Below are 10,840 nucleotides of genomic sequence, written 5' to 3'. Positions count from 1 at the left end.
TTTGCCGGCTGCCCCTTCCTGGCACTTGCGGGCTCACGGCGCCCACCTCCTCGCACTTTCTTGGCCCCGAGGCCCTTTCTCCCTGAGAGAGCGCCCACCTCTGGGTGGCCCAGAGCCCACACTTGGGTTCCCTGTGTCCACACCTGTCCTCTCCGGCCACGGAGCAGAGCCTCGGTGCCCTATCTCTGCCCTTCCTGTCCCTGGCCCCGCTCTCTGCGCACCCCCCCCAGTCGTCAGCCACCTCCTCTTGCTCCTGCCCTGGGGCTTCTCCTTGGGCCTCATCTCTTATTCATGGGGACTGAGGGCAGGCTGTCCTCCTTACCCCGCCCCCTCTCCTCCCTTCATGGAGAATCAGGTGACATCGAGCCCTTGGCATCTTTTTCCCACCTGGCCCCATTGCAAGGGGGCCCCCTGGGGCCCCTCCCCAGCTCACCCCAGGGGCAGGTGGGGGCCTCCCCCTTGGGGATCCCCCTAACCTCACAGCATTCTAGGGCCGTGAACAATGTCCCCAGGGCCCGGGGCCTTCCTGAGGAGGGCAGGGCCCCGAGTCCTCCGAGCTCCCAGGACTCAGAGGCCTCTGTTTCTCTCCATTATTCATGCCTCTGCTCACCTTACGAAGCAGGCAAGGTTCTTACTGGATCCTTCTCGTTCCATCTCTCTGCTTCCGTCTCCTTGAGACAGCTGGCTTCTGGAAGAGACCATTTGGCCGGTGGAAACCTACTGCCCTTCAGAGATGCTGCTCCAACCAGCACTCTGACAATTCACAAAGCATTTTCTGAGGCGTGAGTTACCAGCATCGCCAGGCCAGAGCCACGGACGCTGGAGAGGCCCACTGCATCGTGGTGACCCCCTCATGCCCAGCCAGGCCAGGCATCTGTTTTAACAAGAACTCTCCGTTTGCCCACATTGCTTTCTGCACTTTCAAATGAAATGGGCCAAACCCTCAGAGCCCACTCCACTTGGCCCTTACTTCTCCAACTGCTGCCCCACACAGGGGATTCTGAGCTGGGGTAAGAGAACCAGGGCCCAGAGGCCCCTCTCCACCCTCGATCAGCAAGAAAAGTTTCCCTTAGGACCATTAGACTCCTCTACCTTGCTTATTTTATTTTGTTAAGATTTTATTAAGGCACTTAATTAAGATTTTATTAAGATTTCTTACAACCCGAGTTGTAAGATTTCTGTATAAATTCCGAAATGCTAGAAATTTCCTATCTACTTGGAACTCTTATCCCTGTCTTGGCAGTATGAGGTCTTTGGACAGAATTAGAACTACTCAGCACCTCCTGGCTGTGTGGCCTTGGACGAGGCCTGCCTCTCCATCCGTGGAAAGGGGATAATGACCCACTAAGGCATACTGAGCATTTGGAGAAAATGCTCAGTAAGCAGAAGCCTCAGGAACACAGTAAGGGCTTACTAAATGCCTGTGACTCCTAATCAGGGTTTCTCTCTTATTTAACATGATGTGTGTGGGGGGGTGGGGGGGGAAGGAAATGCTTTGCTATCATCTCAGATTGTTCCAGAAGCCCTCCTTTGGGTCCCATTTGCAAGGACTGGCTCCACGTGTCCTCCTTCCTTTGTGGGGCCCAACCCACAGCTGCACATCAGAAGCTACGGGTGAACACACTGGATCATCTGTGTGCTTCCAAGGTCCTGGGAGGACTATCTTGTAAGGGCCTGTTTCCTTGCCCACCTCCCACCACCACCCCCCCACCACCTCTCCCAGCCACGAGCTGTGGGGGGCAGAGATCATGGCTCCCTGTTCCCTGTTAGGCTCCCAGGACCTATCATAGGCCTGGCACACGGTGGGCTTCGTCAGCATCCGTTCGGCGGATACATGCACACATGTGTACGTGAGCAAATTGCAGGCAGACCTATAAAGCAGCCACGAACACAAGGCCCACTGTCTGCGCAAGGGAAACACGAGGAACGGATACCATTCTGAGCACATGTGAGCTGGAGAAGACATGCCTCCCATGTAAACGACCGTCCCGTAGAGCAAGCACTGGGCTATTCTGTGTGCCTGAAAAGGCAGTCTTACCACTGTGATTGCAGAAAGGCAGGGTTCAACCCAATCCAGGAAGAGAAGGATGGGACCCTGAGTACTGCCTAGGGTGACATACAGTGGCCAGATGGCATCGCTTGTCAACCTACAGCAGGGGGCGCTCCAGCGGCGCTTGTGGGTTGGGCTTGGACAGCCGTCCATCTGGTGGCTGGGCTACGCTGCGATGCTGGATGGCAGGTGCAGGCAGACAGTGGACGAACCATGACGGGTCGCCCAGCCCAGGGCCGCCGCAGTGGGCCAGGGGCCAGGGAAGAGCGCTAGCCAGCGCCAGGCTCTGCTGCAAAAGCCAGGGCCAGGCAGCGGCTCTAACCCCAGAGCAGGAGGAGGAAAGACTCAGCTAGGACCGGGGCCCCCGGCATGAGGTGGGGTTTGGAAGGGCGAAGGGAGTTGGTCTGCAGCCACCACGAGATGTTTCACTCGCTCCTCCTTTGTCACCTCCGTGTCCTACCACCTGGCGGCCCCGAGCTCAGCCCACCTACTGAGCCCTTAGCCCCGAGCCCCAGAACCCAGGACCCTGGCCACCACCTCACCTTCTCTGTTCTAGGGCTTCTCCTCTCTGAGATGCTCTCTGTCAAGGTCAATGTTTCCTAAAGTAGGATTCCAGGGAGGCCTGGATTAGCCCTGCAGAACTCACCAAATGCCGATTTCAGGTCCCTCACCCCCACCACAGACCTACTGAAAATCTCTGAAGATGAAACTTGGAGACCTACAGTTTCAGCAAGCCCTCCTCCTCGGCCAGGGTGGGGATTTGCTCTCTAAAATTAGAGAGCAAGTGGAGCCTACACCTCTCCAGGTGAACTCACTTGATTTGTTCACCTGAACTAAGGGGAGGGGCTCAGCAAGCTTCTGTCCCAGAGATGCACACAGGAGACACCTGGAGAGTTTTTAATGCTGATGCCTGGGTCTCACCCTGGAGATGTCGATTTATGGGGTCTGGGTTAGCAGTGGAACCTGGGCATTGGGAGTTTTCAAAGCTCCCAGCAGATGCAGGACATCTGAGCAGCAGTAAGCACTCACACCCTTCCCCAAAGTCTGGGGCAGCTTCATTTTCTGGAGCCACCCGCGTCCCCACCACGGGGAGACGTCATCGCCCAGGAGAGATCAACTTCACCTCCGCCCCTGTTCTACGGAGGGACAGCCCTGGAATCCGCTCGAAGTCCCAGTGGGGGGGGGGGGGGGGGGGGGGAGGTGCAGAGTGAAGTTCAACCGTGGGTGATGCACGCCCCCTGCTGGCAGTATGTGGTTTGACCTCTTGTTCTACCTTTGGGCTCTTGAGAAAAAGAGACTTTAAATACAGAGAAATTACTAGGATTACTACGGAAAATACTATACGTCCAGACAAAAACTAAAATGTTCATTTTGCACGAAGTCCAATTCAGATAAAAAACAAGAAAATGTTTATTGGACTGTTTTTGCAAAAAAAATGAAATCAAAATATTTTTAGAGAATCCATGGCATTAAAACACAATGATTAAGAGAACAGGGTCTGAAACAGTACCAAATGTTGACAGGGACACGGAGCAACTCGAACTCTCATACCACTGGTGGCAGTGGTGATTGGTACGGCCACTTTGGAAAAGAGCTTGCACTCTTTTCTAAAGCTCACCAGACACTTCCCACACAACCCAGAAATTCCACTCCTGGGTGTTTACCTAAAAGAGATGAAAATACACGTCCACACAAAAGCTGCATGTGAATGTTCATACAAGCCTTATTCATAAGAGCCAAAACCCAGAAAACAACTCGGATGCCCATCAGCTGACTAATACTTACTCAGCCAGAAAAAGGGAGAAGCAGTGATACATGCTACATCGTGGACAAATCTCGAAAGCATTAAGCCAAGTGAAAAGAACCAGTCAGAAAAAAAAACCGCCTTCTGTCTGATGACAGTTATGTGACATTTCAGAAGATGTAAAGCCAGACCAGTGGTTGCAGGGGCTGGGCGTGAGGGCAGGGGATTGACAACAAGGTTACCTGAGAAGGCAGTGCTTTGCCCCGGGGCTCTACCCTATCTCTCTTACTGGCCTGTCCCATCTGCTGACTTTCCATGTCCAGGTGAGAGCCCATTTGCGTACGGCCCACAGTGCAGCCTGGTCACTGACCTGACCTCATCCCCAGCTCTGTGGTATTAGGACCCTGTGTGGGGTTGGCTGGGAAACGGCGCTCAGGACAGGCTTTGCAGACTCACTCTGATCCCAGGCAAGGCCACGGTCCATGCCCACCACATCCTCCATCTACACTTAGCATCCTCCAGTCTAAACTATGCAAGGTGGTTATGTACCCTAATTGATAAAGCTGATACTTGGATTCCCGTCAGTTTCTTGTGTACTGATAAAAACAGAAAGAGCAGACATGGTAATTATAGGAATCCCAAACCTCTCATTATAGGGAAGGGGCTGTTTATCCCACAGACCATTTGCGTATGCACACAAATGCATACACATACACTTACAAAATGATCTCATTGCCCAGGCCTCATTCCCCTTCCAGTGCATCCTCCTGCTGCTGAATGGATTCTCCTAAAGCTTGCCTTTGGTCCTGTCACTTTCCAGTTCAAAAACCTTCCCTCACACCTCAGTGCAAACAAACTTTGTCAGCCAAGATTGTGGACTGCAAGCAGTGGAAACGAACACTGACTAGTTTAAGCAGAAAAATTATTGTTTGAAAAGGTACTGTTGGGGGAAGTGGACCTCAGAATTTCCAAGAGGTCTTAGGGGCTGCATCCTAGAAAGGAGGCCTGGAAATGTACTAACCTGGGGAGGCCCCTAGTGCCCCCAATACTGCGCCTCGGTACGCAGTTTGTACCAAGCTTCAGCACTGGTCTCTGCCGCCCCCTCAGGTGCCTCCCCTCCCCAGAATAGCCTCTGCTGCCTTCTGCCAATTCGGAGTCTGGGGCTTGTGCATCTGATTGGCTGAGCCAAAGTCATGTGCCTACACCTTGCTGCAAAGGAGGCTGGGAAAGTGAGTATTTGGCATTTTCTTTTTTTTTTAAGATTTTATTTATTTATTTGAGAGAGAGAGAGATAGCAAGAGAGAGCACGAGCAGGGGGGAGAAGGAGAAGCAGGCTCCCCACTGAGCAGGGTGCCCGATGTGGGGCTTGATCCCAGGACCCTGGGTCCTCAGATCTCATGACCCGAGCTGAAGGGAGTTGCTCAACCGACTGAGCCACCCAGGTGCCCAGGGCATTTTCAACTCTTATATTGGGAGCTGTCCTCTCCTCAAACTTTAGAAGGGCGCTCAGAGGCTACGTTGCCGAAAGAATCACAGATGTCCCCAGCACGAAGTCTAGCACCTCCAGCTGACATTGGAGGCCCTCTGTAATCAGAGCCACCCTCCGCCTTAGCGGAGTTAACACTGTAGTTCAACTGAAGACATCCCCGGTGCTTTCCTTCTGCAAGCCTCAGCTCACTCTGACCTTAGGACCGCAGCGTGCATTTCGCGTGCATTTCTGAGCAGCCGCTACTGCTACATACCGAGCAACCACAAAACCCTCAGTGGTACAGGCATTCTTTCTCACGGGTCGGGAACGTGGCTGGGGTGACTCGCTTACCTTGGGCTCGACTGGCAGCTCTGCATGAAGCTGCAGGACTGGCTGCACTCAGCTGGGAAAGCTCCGTCTGTGCTGGGTTCCCTCTGAGCTCTTCTCGTGGCCGTGGTTGGAAGGGCAAGGGGGTGACTCTGATGCTGTGAGCACACTTAAGCCCTCCACTTGCATCCCGTCGACTGACATCCTTCCGCTATGCCCAGCAACACACGCGGCTGGGTCCAGAGGCAAGGGCTGTAACATCTCATAGCAAAGGATGTGGACACAGCAAGGGGTGAAGAATGGGGACCCATAATTCCATCTACGCCCACCCCTCTCCCTTCCACCAGCCTGCACTCCCTTTCAAGGAAGTCATGTGTTCCCCGGTGCCTCCGAGAGTATGAATGTGGCCCTCAAGACACGTTAGAGGAACGTGTGTGTGTGTTGGGGCGAGTGGGGTGTAGAGAGCACATGTAAGTACGAACAATTTGAGCGTGTGTCCTGGACGCTCTGGTCCCCACCTGTGGCTCCCCACCACCGTGTGTCCCCAATTTCTCACCCAAGGTAACCAGCTAGTCTGCTATCTCTAAATGAACCACCTCCTATCCTGGAAGCAGGGCAGGTGATGCAATGTTGTGAGGCTGGGGGTTTTCCTGTTTCATAGAAATATTAGCTCCCACAACCATTGTGGCTCCCTGGGGTATTAGAAAAGCTTACCTTCGGGCGCCTGGGTGGCTCAGTTGGTTAAGCGACTGCCTTCGGCTCAGGTCATGATCCTGGAGTCCCTGGATCGAGTCCCACATTGGGCTCCCTGCTCGGCAGGGAGTCTGCTTCGCCCTCTGACCCTCCCCCCTCTCATGTGCTCTCTCCCTCTCATTCTCTCTCTCTCAAATAAATAAATAAAATCTTTAAAAAAAAAAAAAAAAGAAAAGCTTACCTTCAACCACTTCTGCTCCCTCCAATCCACTCTGCTCAGAGCCACCAAGGGATTTTACTTAAAAACAAATCAGATCATGAGCCTCTGATAAGTGTTTATGAAATAAATAAATGAATTACATTCAACTTCCGTCCCCCAACTTACTGATACATACATTCATTCATTCAAAAATATATATTGAACTCCTGCTTCCCTGACCCCCAGATTTGTTTTTTACGATGATAGACTAGAATACAGTCCCCAGTTCTCAACATCCTTAGATTCCACAGTTGCTTGCTTGAGCGTTTGGTATTTTACATCTGTAATAAGAAACGTTTAAATATCTTGCAGCTGACATCCGTCCATTCTTGTTAAGAGGAAGATAAAAGGTGAGCTGAGACCCGGGTTCCATAGGAGACCAAGTGCACAGAGATATGTCCTCCGCTGGAGGGAGCTGGGGAGCTGGGGACAGGGAGCCACAGGAGGGTCAGGAAGAGGAGGGGCCAGAGAGGCAGGCTGAGGCTGGGTGGCATGGCATGTGCACACCGGGAGGCTGGCCCCGGGTTGGGCTGGCCAAGGACATGTCCGCCTGGGGATGCCGAACATTCCATTTGGGGTTGCATGTTTGGAAGTGGTTTGCATCCCTTTCCCCTCCCCTCCCGCATCACTCTGGGATGCATGATCCGATCATTCATATCAAGGAAGGGTCTGCATCTAGTACCCGAGTGGTTAAGGGATATAAAACAAAAACACGCTTAGAAGCAGGAGTCTGAAGGCAGAGGGACGGTAAAAATGCCAGCCTCTGGGAGCTGGCACATTGTCTTCTCCGATGGGAAAGCACAAGGAAGGTTTTGGACTTCCCCAAGATGCAGGTTTGGGGAGTCTTCTCTACAGGCTAGCCCCAGTCAGGGGCTTGTACATGAATTTTAAAAATTGTATATATGTTTTATGCACACACACACATACATGGAGAAGGTAATTAGAGCTCAGATGCCTTTTGATGTGACTCCAGACCTTGACAGTGACCTTGCTTCGAGAGAGGTAGGTCTGCATAGCTTCCAGGTCTGAGCACATCTGAAGCACCACCTGCTCAGGCAGCCCTCCGGCCCTCCTGGACTCTCCCTCCTCTGACGTGAACCTGTGGTCCCCTCCCCATGGCCTCCTGTGTCCTGTATGTCGCTTCAGCACTGCACCTGACTTGGTCTGGATCTGGTCTCTGAGCCCTTCCTGTGAGCCCACCGCTCCCCTGGCAGACACCAGGTCTCATGAGGACCCCACCCAAGCCCTCCCAAACGTGTGCCCAAGGTGGCCAGGAGGCCCTCGCAAGACCGGCAGCCTCCTCCCGTGGGGCTGCGCCCTGTGGCCCGATCCCCAAACACACACACAGCCACAGCCGAAGAGCCTTTGCTAGATGAACCGTGTGACCGGTTTTATTGGGTGGAAATGGAGGGCCTTTCAAGCACAGTGGCAGATACAAAGTACCCTGATTCTGCTCTGAGGAGAGATCAGTCATCACTCCCGAATCCCTCGGGGACAGCCACACACTGCCGGCACCAGGACCCCCGCGCCTGAGCGCCGGCTGCGTGAAGAGAAGGGGAGGGCTGCAGCCCCCGCTCCTCGGCTCCCCCGGCACAGGGCGGTCCTCCCCGCGGTGATCAGGGCAGCGGAGGGAGCGAGCCCAGGGAGCCGGCAACAGTCCAGCTCCACTCAGATCGCGTGTCTCCACGTCCCAGCAAATGACACCCGGGTCTCCCTCTTCTTCTGCAGTGGGAAAGGCTCTCTGGAGCACGATGCAGTGTGATTCGGCTCCTGAGAGAGGTCAGCACGAGAGGCGCGGGGCCGAGGAGCACCCGGAGGTCATGGCCACGTGGCCACTTTGTCTTCACACTCAGTAGGCCACTCGGGGACAAACTCCTCTGCCTTCACGGGAGCCCTGAGGCAGGGCTTCCTGTAAACTGACCTGGAGCCCGGCTGAAGCTGTGCACAGCTGCGGGGCAGGGAGCACCCGGGAGCACGCGGCCGGGGGGGCAGGGAGCACTCCGGAGCACCCGGCTGCTGGGCAAAAGGTTCCCACTCCTCCTCTGCTGACCTCCATTATCTGTCCTGGCTTTGTTTGGGGAGCAAGGTGGCAGGGGACTGACTCCAAACTGTAACACTAAACACCCCAGTGTATGCTCATTGAGATAAAGTGTTGTTTAAAAAAAAGAAATAATACATATGCATATATTTCAGTTCAAACAATATGGCTTTGAAGAAGAGTTATGGCTTTCTGAAGGGAGGGCGGTTGGGTCCAGAAAGGAAATTTTGCAGGCCACCGAGAAGACCCTGTCGCATCCCTAAAACATTTGTGCAAAGTGTGGGAGCCCCAGGGAGGACCAGCTGTCCTCCCAAAGCAACCTGGGGCAGAAGGACATGCTCAGAAGGCAGCCACAGTGAGAGTCAAGGGTCCTGCTGAAGAAGGCTGAAGGAGAGCTGGCTCCTGGCTGGGCTGGTAGGATCTGCTGCTTGAGACCACCGCCGCACCCCCCCGCCCCAGCCTCCTCCCAAACAGCCAGAGCACTAGGGGGCTGCATCACTCGGTCTGATGCCAACTCCCTCCACAATCCCACTTTGCTTAGGCCTATGGCCTTGGGTGACTCTCTGCCAAGGACAACTGTCTCCACTCCTAGCCCACTGGGTACAGCCACTGAGTGTTCTGGCTCTGGATACCCTGAGCGCAGGACCTAAAGAGGAATGAATACCCAAGAGGACCCTCCCCAGACCGGGGCAGGGTGTGAGGCCAGGGGTGAAGCCCAGGCCTGGACCAGACGCCACTCAGCCTGACCACCTCAGAGGGGAGAAAGCAGAAAAGCCCCACAGGCTAGAGCAGGGGCCCCTCCCACTGATCGGGAAGCTTGGGCACCCAGCACCAGGACTCCACCGCCCATCCCATGTGCCCTGGGACATGCCACCGTCATCTTTCTGGGCCTCAGTCAGGTAGGGACGCCCCTAAGTGCCCCAACCTTCTCAAAGGAACACAGCCAATCCTAGTGAGAAATCAACGATGAAGGTGTTTAGAAAGTAGAAACCTGTGCGGGGGGGGGGCTCTGGGGGGGGGCGGTCGTTCATATTCTTAAATTCGCAGATAAATCCAGGCCTGGGTCACTGCAGAGCCTGCCCTGGTCCCAGCCCGACAAAGCCACCACGGGTGGAAGCAGAGATGCAGAGAGAGAATTCCCTGCCCACCCCCCCACCCCACCCCCCCGCCCATCCACCACACTGCAGTTCCGTTCAAGGGGGAGGGGAGGTGGGAGGGGAGGCGTGCATCCCCCCCCTTCTCCTCGCCTTTTTTTCTTGGGGGAAGGGGTAGCAAATGTCAGAGGGAACACGTGAGTTCAAAGGAGTGACTTTGCCCATCTCGTGTATCCTACGTTATCAGATAATGAACCATTGCACCTACCTGAACTTCAGGATAACTGAGGGCTAACCTTTTGAGCACCAAGATTTCTATGACGGTGTTTTAAGTGTTTGGGGATGGAAATAATTCCAGAATTCCACCTTCTGAAATACAGTATACCGAACACTGTTTGTTTCTGCACCCATGTGTGGTTGCGGACATCACTGGGTGAGCAGATCGAAAACGCTTTGTTGCCCTCGGGGTTGTGACAACGTATCTACCCCTCCACTAAATGGCCTCAGATCACATGGTGTTTTCTGAGATGTATAGTTTTGGTCTTTTTAATGCCATTACTGTTAGGCTTTTAGTTGCCACTTCTTGCTGGATCTAGCACCTGTTGTCATTCTCTTCATTCACTTTATTATGAGAAACCAGAATCAGGTTCCCTAAAATTGAATTTAAAATTAAAGTGAACTCCACGAGGGATCTGCTGTTAGCAAAATGTTTGGTCTTTAATACAGAGCTTTATAGCATCTATTTCAGGGGCTCAAAATTAATTTTCCTTCATCTGAGTCCCCAGCGACCTAAGGGCTGAGTGAGCTCGCTTGGGTAAGTGGTCCTGGGAAGTGAGGTGTGCTTTGACCTTGTTTCAGTAAGATGGTAACCACATTCTCCCTTAACAAGTCTTCAGGGTGTTCAGGGGGTCTTGTAAACTTTGCGGTTGAGTGCAGGATTCCGAGCTGCCGTGCGGATAAAGTTCTCACTGGGACTACACCACTGGGGGTGTCTGCAGAGGGAAGGGGCAGGGGATATGGCTCCCGTTGGAGGGAGGAGAGATGGAGGCAGGCTCCAGATACTAAGTAGCTGCTTTCAACTGGACCCTTTTCCAAAGGAAGGTGGAGAAGAAAGGAAGAGCGTAGTGCAATGGGGAGGGACCCCTAGTCCCTGGGTCACACAGGCCA

The sequence above is a fragment of the Halichoerus grypus genome, chromosome 13 (genome assembly GCF_964656455.1).
Source record: "Halichoerus grypus chromosome 13, mHalGry1.hap1.1, whole genome shotgun sequence".
Classification (NCBI taxonomy): Eukaryota; Metazoa; Chordata; class Mammalia; order Carnivora; family Phocidae; genus Halichoerus; species Halichoerus grypus.
This window is presented reverse-complemented; position numbering follows the sequence as displayed.